Source organism: Malania oleifera, chromosome 9 (assembly GCF_029873635.1).
Source record: "Malania oleifera isolate guangnan ecotype guangnan chromosome 9, ASM2987363v1, whole genome shotgun sequence".
Lineage (NCBI taxonomy): Eukaryota > Viridiplantae > Streptophyta > Magnoliopsida > Santalales > Ximeniaceae > Malania > Malania oleifera.
Genome location: NC_080425.1, coordinates 3,111,141 through 3,125,761, shown reverse-complemented (window position 1 = coordinate 3,125,761; position 14,621 = coordinate 3,111,141). Strand labels below are relative to the sequence as shown.

At 34.2% G+C, this 14,621-nt stretch overlaps 1 protein-coding gene across 4 annotated transcripts in view; it reads left to right on the top strand.

Annotated features, from left to right (window-relative positions):
- LOC131163923 (histone-lysine N-methyltransferase, H3 lysine-9 specific SUVH6-like) overlaps window positions 1-13,890 on the top strand; it is a 37,188-nt gene extending 23,298 nt beyond the window's left edge. For 3 of the 4 annotated variants that reach the window (XR_009139176.1, XR_009139178.1, XR_009139179.1), the window contains 2 exons: window positions 11,608-11,713; window positions 13,608-13,890. The gene's annotated coding sequence lies outside the window, so the exon portion shown is untranslated. The remainder of the gene's footprint in view (window positions 1-11,607; window positions 11,714-13,607) is intronic. The other variant, XR_009139177.1, reaches the window with a different exon arrangement.
- The last annotated feature ends 731 nt before the right edge of the window (window positions 13,891-14,621 follow it).

The following is a 14,621-nucleotide window of genomic DNA, read 5'->3' as shown; positions in this document are numbered from 1 at the left end:
CTAAATGTGGGTTAACTTATTTTATAGGAATATGTATGAATTTTACTGTGAAATTGTGTGGCATGAGATTCTGTGTAAATATATGTTAAATGTATAAAATACATGTTAAGTAAGTAAAGTATTGAGAATAAAATATGTTATGGACTATGTTGCTTGTGTATGTTAAATGCAACCGTGTAAATGTAAGACAGTTGAAAGACAGCCATGTTAACAGATTCTAGTACACTTCTGTGTAGATTAACTGATGATGGTTAAAGACCAGCTGTAATACGAAGGAAATGAAATGAAAATGTTATACAATGACAATGGAATGAAAATGATAAATATGAACGATGTAATGTAGAAGATCACGTAAAGTGAAATGCAATGCAATGTTTAAGTTATGAAAATGAACAGAAAAGTATGATTAATTAATGACAAAGAGAATAATGCATTATGATATCATAAGTACCTATGTACGTAGAACACGTTATGATTGGGCGAGGCGTACTATTCGCCTAAGGGCTTGCTGAGAAAGGCGAGTGCATTAATAGTTTTAGATATGGCAATAGCTGCATAATGTATTAAGGCAGATGAAACCTACTTGTATGAGCGGATAGATTTCCCTATCTTTAGGGCTTTTGCCAGTAAGTTATTGTTGAATTGTGTGAGTACGAGATTTATCTAATACTCGAGGATTTACTGAGTAAGGTGAGTGTCTTGGTATGTTTCAATTGTGACCTTCGGATTGCTTAAGTATCTTAGTAGAGGGTGCTACTTGTATGGGCGGATAATCACTCATATTTTCGGGTAATCTCGTGGGTTAAATCTTTTGCATGTGTTTGGTTAGGATCAGAGAATGATTTCAGAAATTGTGTTAACGATTTTCAAATGTTAAATATTATGTTGTTATATAAACTCATATTAGTCACACACTGTTTTTAATATATTATTTTTTTCCCTTACTTAGATGTGTCTCACTCGAATATAAGCGTATCTTTTTCAGGATTTCCTCGAGATCAAGTTTAGGGAGCTCGAGGTATTATGTTTTATGTCTTTATGTTTTAAGTCTGCTAAGAAAGGAATGATTGTGATTACTAAAATATTTTGGAAATATGTGTATATATGGAAATGCAGGTGATGGATGATTATTATGGATTATAGTTAGAATTAGTAAACTCTGGTATTATGTTATATGGAAATTATGTTTATGTTTTCCGTTGTGTACATGATATTAGAATGTAGATTATCAGATAAATGAATAAATTAGTAGCACTCCGGGCCTACGTAGAGGGTCGGGGCATTACAGAGGGTATCAGAGCAAAGGGGTAGTTATCCTCGATCCTCGAAAACTCTCGCTTATGAATGATTGTGGCGAAGTAAGACTCTCCGCCCGGGGTCTTGCTGAATTGAGGGACGGCGATGTATAACGCTTCAATTTCAATGAGTGTTCTGATAGGTACCCATTGTTGCCACGGGCGTTAAGGAAAGTGACAATGCTCGAAAAGGGGGTCGTTACAGATGGTATCAGAGCAAAGGGGTAGTTACCCCCGATTCTCGAGAACTCTCGCCTATGAATGATTGTGGTGAAGTAAGACTCCGCCCGGGGGCTTGCTGAATTGAGAGACGGCAATACGTAACGCCTCAATCTCAGTGAGTGCTCTGATAGGTACTCGTTGTTGCCACGAGCGCAAAGCCCATAAGGAAAGTGACAACGCTCGAAAGGGGGGTCGTTACAGATGGTATCAGAGTAATGTCCAGGCGGAAGTGTGATTAATTTCACATCGCTTGGATATGAAAATGTTTATTAGGTTAGGGATGATTTATACTAGAGTATAGGATTGAGTTGCGATAAGGATAGAGATGGGTAGATTAAGATACCGTTAGGAATTTTGAATTGTGTTTTGTAAGCTTGAGGGCAAAAAATCTCTTGATGATCTTCTGTATTTTTCTGAAGAAGTAGTTAGTTTCAGAAAATCATGGTAAATCCATCGATGGTAATGTTTCCAAGTAAAAAATTAGAACTTGGGATTTGAACTCAAAAGTTAGGTTGATTGATTTAGGGAGAAAAATCTTTGAAGGAGAATAATTTAAGTGATGTGATTAAATGATTTATGGTCAAGTTGAGTGTTTAATATTTAAATTGGAGTATATGAAAATGTGTGGGACGAGGTTGGTTCGTTGATTTCAGAAGTTATGGTATCGAGGGAAACAGCAAGTACCTCTAGGTAGAGGTGGATCAGCACGAGTACTCGTTGATCCCGACTGAGCCATATAATGTCAGGGGCACAGGTATATGTTTATAATTAAGATAATAATGATTTAATTTGGTTATGGATGGTGGATTAGTAAAAATTTCGAGAACAAAATTTCTTGAGGGAGGGAAGAATGTAATAACTCGAAAAAAAAATTATTATTAAAAAAATAAATAATTAATTAAAATTATCAATCAATTAATTAATTAAACATTATTAAATTAATGTATTAGATAAACAAGTAAAAAGAAATGGTATGAAAAAAAAAACATGGAAATGTAAAAATAATAATAATAATAATAAAATTAATTAATTTAAAAAATAAAAATTAAATTAATTAATTAAATAATTATTATTAATATAATAATATAATATAATATATATAAAATAAAAGTAACTTCCTCCAGCTTGAAAGCTTCAAGAAGAAGGAAAGTTGCAAACACCCAGATCACCCGCCACATCGCCTCTCCATCTCTCTCTTTCTCCTCAATTTCGTAGGACTAACGAGTGCCGATCGAGAAACGGAAGGTCCCGTTGGATTCCTAGCTCCGTCACCGATATTTCTACTAGAACGGATTTGTCGTGGGAGTGGCGTAAGCACCATTCCTGGGATAAGGTAACTTTTCCCTAATTTTTTAATTTCTCGTTAAATCTTCTGTTAAATCGACGATCAAGTACTACCACGGGGTCCTAGTCATGATTGTCGTCATTTTAACTTGAGTAAATTTCTAATTGGGGTTTTCTATGCCCCACTCCAAAGCGAGAGTGGGATTTGGAAAATTTGGTGAATTGATTATACTTGAGGGTATAACTGTTTATTTGGTATTTAAGAACCTAGAAAATATTAAAATAGTATTTTATTTATGATTAATTTAATGAAATTAAGATTTTTGATTCAGGACCCAAGTGAGTGCCGCAGGTATTTTTCGGGGTCCCTGTTGGCGTAATTCAAGAAGCTAGGTAATGGAAAATTATATATTAAATCAGATTTTATGAAATTAAAGATAATAATTTATGTTATATTATATGTATGTTTTGGTGTGAATTATTAGAATGTCAATCATGTAAAACTATGATTTCTGAGTCTAGAACCACTTATTTAGTTATGTATTTGTGGAAATGAACTGAAGAAAGTGGAATGAATTTTCTAGATAATTATGTAAGAAATGAAAATTGTATTTTTAGTAATTAAATGCTAAATGTGGGTTGGTCTATTTTATAGGAATATGTATGAATTTTAGTGTTAAATTGTGTGGTATGAGATTCTGTGCAAATATATGTTAAATGTATGAGATGCAGGTTAAGTAAGTAAAGTATTGAGAATAAAATATGTTATGGATTATGTTGTTTGTGTATACTAAATGCAACCATGTAAATGTAAGACAGTTGAAAAACAATCATGTTAGCATATTCTAGCATACTTCTGTGTTGACTAATTAATGACAGCTGAAATGAGTTATAGACTAACTAATGATAACTAAAAACCAGTTGTAGTACAAAGAAAATAAAATGAAAATGTTATGCAATGACAATGGAATGAAAATTACAAATATGAACAATGTAATGTAGAAAATCACGTAAAGCGAAATGCAATGCAATGTTTAAGTTATGAACATGAATAGAAAAATATAATTGATTAATGACAAAGAGAATAATATATTATGATATCAGAAGTACCTATGTACGTAGAACACGTTATAATTGGGCGAGGCGTACTCTTTGCCTGAGGGTTTGTTGAGAAAGGCGAGTGTACTAGTAGTTTCAGATGTGGTAGTAGCTGCATAACGTACTAGAGCAGAGGGAACCTACTTGTATGGGCGGATAGATTTTCCTATCCTTAGGGCCTTTGCCGGTAAACTATTATTGAATTGTGTGAGTACGATATCAATATAATATTTGAGAGTTTACTGAGTAAGGCGAGTGCCCTGGTATGCTTCAATTGTGACCTTCGGGTTTCCTAAATATCAGAGCATAGGGGTGCTACTTGTATAGGCGGGTAATCACCCATATTCTCGGGTAATCTCGTGGGTTAAATCTTTTGCATATGTTTGGTTAGGATCAGAGAATGATTTCAAAAATTGCGTTAACGATTTTCAAATGTTAAATATTATGTTGTTATATGAACTCATGTTAGTCACACACTATTTTTAATATATTATTTTTTTCCCTTACTGAGATGTGTCTCACTTGAATATAAACGTATCCTTTTCAGAATTTCCTCGAGATCGAGCTTAGGGAGCTCGAGGTTTTATGTATTATGTCTTTATGTTTTAAGTATGCCGAGAAAGGAATGATTGTGAATACCGAAATGTTTTGGAAATATGTGTATATATGAAAATGCAGGTAATGAATGATTTATTATGAATTATAGCTAGAATTAGTAAACTCTGATATTATGTTATATGGAGGTTATGTTTATGTTTTCCGTTGTGTACATAATATTAGAATGTAGATTATTAGATAAATGAATGAATTAGTAGTACTCTGGGCCCACGTAGAGGGTCGGGAAGTTATAGGGATGACTCAGATGGTATGAAAACTTGCAACGTAGGCCACATAGTGCGCCTGTGAGAAAAAGTGAGTTAGTTATTGTGGGGGGCAGTAGATGGGGTAGGGATAGATCTAAAATAACTTAGGAGGAGATAGTGAGTAAGAATTTAATATCCTTAAATCTGTAAAAAAAAAAAAAAATTGTCTATGATTGCATAAATTGGCGAAAAAAGATTCATATAGCCCTAGTGGGACTTGAGGATTGGTTTGTTTTTTTTTTTTTTTTTGTTAATTATTACTGAAAAACCCAACTCTTGACTTAGGGCTTTGAGGAGTGTTAGTCAAGGATGTCCACTCTTGTTTGTTCTGATTGTTGGTGATATGAATAAATAGTCATGGGGTTATGGATGGTTTATGAGAGGGATTGAGCCTTTAAAGTGTGTAATGAGGGTGTAGAGTGTAGTTGTGTTTCACCTTTAATTTGCAGATGGTACTATTATTTTCTTAATTGACCATAAAGAGTCATTTTTAAATGCTCTTATAATCCTTCAAAACTTTTAAGAGATTTCTAGTTTAAAAAATTTATATGGGGAACAGTGGGACCTTGCTATTACTCTTACTTCAATTAAATCTTTGGAATTGGAGTCTTTAGGTGGTTGTGGATTTTAGTGCGACATTGACTTATTAGGGATTCTTTTGCTGGCATTCTTAGGCCTATAGGTTTTTGGGATCTGGTGATGAGGGTGTCAATCATTTGGATGGTAGGAAAGATGCTTTATATCCATGATCGCTTTTTATTATTTGTCTATCTGTACAAGTCTCATTGGTAAGCTAGTAAAATTCAAAAAGTTCTCGGTAGTAAAGGTATTATTTGGTTGGTTGGGACTTGGGAGATTATATGTAGGTTTATGATGGAAGGAGGTCTAGGTCTTGGTATTTTTGGATTGCAAAAGAAGATGAATTTATTTGAAAAAAAAAAAATGTACAAGGAGAACAAGAAATAATCTACAACAGAAGAAAGAAAAAAGGGAAAATAAAATATTAAAAGTCCAAACAATTAGACTAACAATGCCAACCAATCCTATTAGAACTTTCTTTTGCATAAGGTAATTATAAGTAAAACTTGACATGCAAGTAAATGGGTGGGATACAAATTTGGTAACTTGATGTTCTTTTGAGAGTCTTTGGAGGTGTATTTTGCAGATTTGCAACCCTTCATTCCTTGTATTGAATTCATTTGGGGTAATAGTTCTTAGATTTGCTTTTGGGAAGATATTTGGTTGGATAGTATGCTTTTCTTAATCTTTTTCCCTTGTCTTTATTATATGACCTCAATCCATAATTATGTCATTTCTTCCATTTTGATCTTTGGTGGTTATAGTCCTTTTGGGATTTCCTTCTTTGTTCATCGTTTAGTGATAAGTAGGTGAGGACCCATCTTCTTTGTTTGTGTTGTTGGTGAGTCTTCTCTATTTCTCTCTCTCCTTTTCTTTTCTTCTTCTTTTATTTATTTTTATTTTTAAAATTTTTTAATGCATTGTTCTCTCATTGGGAGAGTTTGGAATAAGTTGTCTAGTTTACTAGAAGAGAACTAGGACTCTAGAGTCCATGGAATATATGTTGGTTATTTCCTTTACACATTTTGATAGGAGTGTAACCGCCTTTGCATTGTGGAGACGTGTAGTTTTGATGTGTAGTTTTTTTGGTGTTGTGGGATATTTGGTTAGGATGGAGTGCATGCATATTTATATTTATAAGGGAAAAGACTACATGTTCTTTGCCAGGGGATTGGATTTATTATTTGGCCTCACATTGGTCTTTTGCATTTATTATTTGGCCTCACGTTGGTCTTTCGCAGTTGGTTCCTTTAAAGGAGTGCTTCTATTCATATATATAGTAGGATTGGCAGGCATTGTTGTTTTGATTGTGTTATTCTTTTTGTTTAATCTTTGCTTCGTAGGGTGACCTCTTGTTCTCCGTTTTGTACATTCTTTTTCCTTCAATGGATTACCTCCTTTGTTATCTAAAAAATAAATTGGTAGTTGTGTGCCAGATTCAAGATTTTAGCAATTTGAAAATATTTAATATCTCAATTCTCTTGCTCTTGTGTAAGTACAACCCTTTTCCCACTCTCCTTCTCTAGCAGCAGTAGCAGCGAGATAAAATTGAAAAGTGTTTTAGGTGTGTTGTGTGATAATAAAATATCCTTAAAATTAAAAGAAAATTTTTATAGGGCAGTTATACGATCAACTATGTTGTATGAATCAAAATGTTGGATAACTAAGAAATAACATATCTAAAAAGTAAAAGTTTCTTAAGTGAGAATGGGTGGGTGAGTGGTATAATGTTAGATAAATTAATGAATGAACATATTTATAATAAGTTAGACATAGCTCCTGTAAAATAAAGATGGGGGAGGGATGTCTCAAATGGTTTAAACATCTGCAACATGGGTTAAATACTATACCACTAAGGAGAAATGGTCTAGTTATTCTGTAGCCTATCCTCATCATATAAGAATCAAATCTTTTGTTCCATTACCTTGGAGACTGTTACAACCCATAAAGAGACTTCTTCAACTTGAGAACTAAGTGTTCATGCCCTAGTTCACTGAATCCCTCCAGCTATACTATTTAAATATGTTCCTCCAAGTCATTATGGAGAAATGCCTTCTTCACATCCATTTGTTCCAAATGCATATCATAATAAGTTACAAACCCCAATACTACCCTGATGGAAATGTCTCGGACCACAAATGAATAGATTTCATCATGATCTATTTCGTTTTTCTGTAAGTACCCCTTTGCCACTATCCGTGTTTTGAATTTCTTTCTTTCCTTTTCTGAAATTGCTTCCTTCTTCCTATATACTCATTTGCAACCTATCGCCCTCTTCCCATTTGGAAGCTCCACCAACTCCAAAGTTTGATTCTTTGGCAACAATTCCATTTCCTCAATCATAGCACCCATCCACTTATTTTTTTTCCTGTCCGTGCATTGCCTAATGAAAAGTAGTTAGATCATTGCAATTGGTAATGAAAACATAAGATACTAACTCTTCAAACCTATACCTTGGCGGTGGTTTGGTAGTGTGTCTGGATCTCCGTATAAGAATATTGTCAACTTGCTGGTTTCCCGAGCTAAAACTCCCTGCAATTGGAGGACCAAGATCATTATCATTGCCTTGAGTTTCTAACTCCACCTACACAACATATTCGTTTCTACTCCAATTTTATGGCTCTTGCCTCTCTTCATCAAATTCTTGAACACGCTTTACCATAGTTTTCTCATCAAAAACTACATCCCTACTGATCACCACCTTGTTTTTCATTGGTACCCACCGTTTGAACCCCTTCACACCCTTTCGATATCCCAAAAAGATGCAGCGTCTAGACTTTGCTTCAAACTTTGATCTCTCCTCCCTAGACACATGAATATAGGATGGACAACCGAATACTTTCAATCTAGAATAGTCTACTGCATTTTCCGCCCATACCTCTTCTGCCACTTTCCCTTCTAGTGATGTCCTTAGTGATCGGTTTACCAAGAAACAAGTCATACCAACTGTCTCTGCTTAAAAGTTCTTTGGTAGCCTTGCATTAAGTCTGAGACATCGAGCTCTTTCAACAAGAGTTTGATTCATCCTTTCAGTCACACCATTTTGCTGAGGTATTCAACGAATAGTGAAGTGTCTTTTAATGCGTTGCTGCTCACAAAACTCTATGAATCTAGAATCAGCGTACTCGGTCCCATTGTCTGACTTAAGGCATTTGATTCTCCTTCCCATTTGGTTTTCCACTTTAGCTTTCCAAAAATTAAACTTTGCAATTGATAGCTTCGCCAAAGCTTGAGTCCTTAACTATCAAAGATAAAATTTATGAATCCCTAACTACTCCGAAGTTCGGTAGAACAGTGAGTAAGTCGGGTGTCAATTCTCAGGGACTCAATGCAGTGGTGTACCAAAATTGATCTAATTTACTACACTCGAAACAATAAGAAAAGGTTGAATGTTAGATTTTCTATTTAGAACTATGAAAGCAAATTAATTAATTCAACTATACTAAGACGGACACAGTTTTTATGTGAAGTCCTTATGGGAGAGTAATTCCCCGGTTATGAATCCACCCTAAGCTGTTAATTTGCAATAATTAAGGTTCGATCAATTAACCACAATGGGGTTTCAACAGTTCATCCTAATACGAACGCATAGGATGAACCTTAAATAAAGACAAGTAATCTGCTCAAGTAGTATAGTGTATTCAGGTTTGCACCAATAGTCCAAAGCATGATTAGGAGAACTGGGTATACCCTCTCTAGCGAACACAAATTCCTTTCTATTAATCTAGTTGCATGAACATAGATTAGACTTGGCCCACACTAATCTAAGTACTTTGATTATGAAAATTAATTTAGAAAAGTCTAAAAAGCATCATGCAACTATACCCTATTATTAACAATCAACTAAACCCTAGCTTTGCGAATCTAACTTAGGGTTTCATCATAGCCGGAGAATCTGGGAGATTAGCTAGTCATTATGCACACAATCAAACACAAAGACAAGATGATAAACGATAATGTAAACATTGCTTTGATTGAAATTCAAAATCTCCACACAGCAAAAGCAAAAACTTCGTTAAAACTTTGCAATCCGAAAAACAAAATCAATATAGTGGCTGCTTGACCCTCCCTATTATCTCCTAGAAATTTTAGTTTATACCCCTTAGGGTTTATGCGCGTTCAAATTCAAATCATGAAACAACCGGCAACAAAATTGCGAAACAAATTTCTAAAGTCAACAAGCGTCGACTTGGTCACACTTCCAAGGTGTGATTCGGTCGACATGCTAAACCTATTATGCCTTCAGCGCCTTGGTCGAACTCTTCCTTAGAACCTTCATTGTCAAGCATCTTATGCCAAGGACAGCTTGTCGCACCATCGTCGCAACCACGACGTGCCATGGTTGACATAGTCTGGAAGATCTTTAATTATTTCTTCGTGTTCATTCGGTGTCATCGTCGACCAGGTCTCACTTCCAAGGTCTCCTAGTCACGCCTTGGTTGAGGGTATCTATGAAACAGCTGTTAATTGGCACTCTGGAATCTTCTAACTCGACTTGGTTGCCCCTTGTGACTTTTCGGTCGCACCACATGGTCATTCAGGGAACTTCTGCTGCAATTGAATCAAGGTTATGGAGACCTAGTCGAGCTATGATTTGTGCTTGGTACAGCCTTGTGCTTCCAAATTACCGCATTAACTCCTTGCACTATGTAACTCTTTGATTTAAACTTTGATATTCTGAAACATAAAATATACCACGTGTAACTTTGAACAATAATAAAAAATGATAATTACAGAGTTAATAGAAACATCGCACGAGTAAGGGGGGACTAAATAAGCATATTTAGGAACACATCACAATCCCCAACTTACACTTTCTAGTCCTCGAGCAAAAAAAATTATGAAAAACCTACAAAAGATAAAAAAATTCCTAACTACCTCCTTTTTTGCAAGAAACATGATTACATTTACCTTATGCAATAAGGCTTTAAATCCCTACGTGACCCTAGTGGACGAGTTGTAGTCTCGTGAGGATTTCTAGGGCGATTCTCACAAACACCTATCCTAGTGAACAACAGTCAAGCTCAAGCAACTAATACAGACATACCCCTCCACATACAGACATATAGCACCATCACAAACATGCCCCTCTACCAATACCTCCATTATAATGACAACTCAAATAAAATCACCTATACATGCCTCAGTACGATATAACCATTCACATATCGTACACCTCAGAGAATCAATCAGCAATTCATATCTAGAGTTAATATCATCATATAAATATTAGCATAAACAAGCATAATCACAAGGCAAGTGTAAAGTGAAAGACTCATTTTACTCGGATAATCCTCATTCACCTACAAAACGGTTGTCTTGACTCAGTTTCGCTGATATACTCTCAAAAACACTTATGAAAATAGGGTTACTCTCGTATGTGAGGAAAAACATGCATGATCAAACATTTCACATATATCAAAGAAATGACGAAGAAAATGGAGCAAACTAGTCTCAAGAGAACAGAATCCAGCCTATTATCGAGGTGTCAGGTCCTTTATCCTAGCCTTCTCACCCTAGATTGATAATTCATAAACCACGCATAAATCCATTCATATGCATCAAAACACGCGAAGAAACTTGATACTTGCAAGAATGTTGTGTACATAACTTGGTCATTCTCTTTTCATCAACTTTCCATTATTCATTTTGTTTTTGGAGCATGCATATATTTCGTCATTTTCTTCTTTTCTTTCGTTTCTGCTCATCGATTTTTTTTTTCATGGCCAGCAGGGACATGTAATACAACTTTTTATTTTTTTTGTGATATCGATAAAGAAATAAACTCGGAAAGAAAGTTCATGAATTATTTTCATCTCTAAGGTTGGCTTAATATTCACATCTTGAGTAGACTACAAGACCTATGTTTATATCTCCCTTGTAAAGACCCAAAAATTTAAAAGAATTAAAATAATTTGGAAAAAAAATAATAACTAAAATAACAAATATATAAATAAATAAAAGGAATGACGTAGGAAAAAGAAGAAAATTTTTTTAAAAAAATTAATTAAAATTAAAGAAATTAAGATAAATTAAATAATTAATTATTAAATTAAACATTTTTACATTGGTTTAAAAAAAATAATTGAAATAAGAGAAATATATATATATATATATATATATAAAGTAAACTGAAAGAAGATAAGAAGAAGGAGAAGAAAGAAGAAGCAGAGTACAGACACGCCCCCCCCCCCCTGAATGTTTTTTTTCCTGCGCAGCCACTTTCATCTCCGTCTCTCTCCTCTTAATTTCTTGCGAATTTGCAGTGGATCGAGAAATGGAAGATGCCGTTAGAATCCTGGTTCTGCTACCAACATTTCTACTAGAGCAGATTTTTCATGGGAACGGTTTAGGCACTGCTCTTGGGGAAAGGTAATTTTTTCCCATTTTCTCTATTTTGCTGTTAATATGTAGTTAAATCGACGAACGGACACCACCACGGGGTCCTAGTCGTCGTCGTCATCATTTTGACGTAGGTACTTTTTCAATTGAGATTTTCTAAGCTCTACTCCAAAGCGAGAGTGAGATTTGGAAAATTTGGCAAATTAGTGAAATTTGTGGGTATAATTGTTAATTGAAAATTATGACCCTAGAAAATATTTAAATAGTATTTTATTTAAGAATAATTTAAATGAAATTATGATTTTTGATTCAGGACTCGGGTGAGCGTCGCGGGTGTAATTTTGGGTTCCGCAGGCATAATTTAGAAAATTAAATGGGAGTGTTAAATATTAGTTTAAATGTTAATTTGAGGTGTGTGGAGCCTAAGGAAGGCTAGATGGGTAGTATTTTGGGAAAATGAATTAATTAATTTGAAAATTTTGATAATTTGGCTATATTTAAGGATATATTTATTTATTTAGAATTTTTGGGTTTAGAAAATATTAAAATAATATTTTATTCAGGATTAATTACATGAAATTAGAATTTTTGATTCAAGATCTGGGTGAGCGCCGTAGGTATTTTTTTGGAGTCCCTGTTGATGTAGTTCGAGAATTTAGGTAAGAAGGAAATTTATATATTAAATCAAGTTTTTCATATATTAAAAATGACTGTGTTATTTATGTGTATATGTTTTTATGTGGGTTTAAAATGTCAGCCATGAAATTTATGTTTTCTGAACCTAGGATTGTCGATATAGTTATGTATGTGTGAAAGTAAACGAACGAAAGTGAAAGGAATTTTTTAAGAAATTATGTAAGAAATGAAGTGTATTTGAGCATGTAAATGTTAAATGTGGGTTGACTTATTTTATGAGAAATATGTATGAATTTTACTATTAAATTGTGTGATATGAGATTCTGTGCAAATATATGTTAAATGTATGAGATGCAGGCTAAGTAAGTAAAGTAATGAGAATAAAATATGATATGAACAATGTTACTTGTGTATGTTAAATGCAACCATGTAAAAGTACAATAGTTGAAAGTTGGGTTAGCGAATTCTAGCGCATTTCTATGTGGACTAACTGATGACAGCTAAGGAGCTATGTTAGCAGATTCTAACGCATTTCCATGTGAACTAACAAATGACGGCTAAAGAGCGGTTGTAGTACAAAGAAATAAAATGACAAGAAATGACAATGCGATGAAATGAAATGTGAAATGTGAATGATATAAATGGGAAAGAGTCACTTAAAGTGAAATACAAGAAAATGTTAAGTTATGAACATGAAAGAATGTGAATGATTGAATAATGATGGAAAGAATGATATATTATGATATTAGAAGTATTTATGTATGTAGAACATGTTACGTTTGGGCGGGGCGCACTCTTCGCCTGAGGGCTTGCTGAGTAAGGCGGGTGCACTAGTAGCTTCAGATGTGGCAGTAGTTGCATAACGCACTAAGGCAGATGGAACCTACTTGTATGGGCGGGTAGAATTCCCTATCCTTAGGGCCTTTACCGGTAAATTATTGTTGAATGCGTGAGTACGAGATCAATCTAATACTTGAGGGCTTATTGAGTAAGGTGAGTGCCCTGGTATACTTAAATTGTGACATTCAGGTTGCTAAATATACTAGAGCAGAGGCGTGCTACTTGTATGGGCAAGTAATCACCCCTATCCTCAGGAAATCTCGTGGGATAAATCTTTTGCATGTGTTTGATTAGGATCAGAGAATGGTTTCAAAAATTGTGTTAATGATTTTTAAATGTTAAATATTATGTTGTTATACACCTCATGTTAGCCACACCCTGTGTTTAATATATGATTTCTTCCCTTACTGAAATGTGTCTCACCGAATATGAATTTATCTTTTTTCAGGATTTCCTCGAGATCGAACTTTAAGAGTTTGAGGTTTTTATAGCATTATTGGAGAATAGAAAAAGAAAATGGTATATTTCTATTTTAATTTTGGGATGCAAATATTAAGTTTTACGTCCTTATATTTTAAGTCTGTGGAGAAAAGAAAGTTTGTGAACATACTAGAAATGTTTTGGAGATATATGTAATTATGGAAATACAGGTGTTGAAGAATATTATGATCTATGGATAAAAGTAGGAAACTCTGGTATTATTTGTATAATTGAGGTTCATAGTTGTGTTTTCCACTGCGTATGTATGGTTTAATTATGGAATATCAGGGATTTTATTAGGTATAACACGTCGGACCCGGGTTTAAGGGTTTGGGGCGTTACATCCCCACTGGACATCACCTTTAGGCTAGCAACTGCAAATACAAAGACTATTATTAAAAGAGTATCATGAGAAGAATGATTGAGTTTCGTGAACTCAGAGTTCATGTAAATAACTCTAAAAAAAAATGAAAGACTAAAAAAGATCCTCACAAAGGTGTCATAGTCGCCACAATTGTTCTCTCGGCATTCATAAGGAAATCTAAGTGAAACAAATTATGTGTAATTGTGACTAAGCCTTGTAATATACCATATAAATACCAAAACTTATATAATGAACTCACAATTATTTCTCATTGAGTTTCCAAAAAGGAATACTAACTACACCTCATGAAAGTATGCATGGACAATTCACTTCATCGTTAGTGATCATAATAAAGCCATTAACAGATACAACATGAAGTTGTAACAAGAATGATATATAAAACTATGTGTAACAAGAATGATATATAAAACTATGTAAAGGAATAGGCTGTGTTAACATAAGTTACCTTATATATTATTCATTGAAATTTCAAAAATTTGTCATGTATGTGTCATATGTTCAACGTGTAGTGTCTTCCTAACCTAACAACCCCCAACTTAAGACTTCAATGTTCCCATTAAAGTAAGGAAAGAAGACACCTAGAATGCAGGGGAGGGA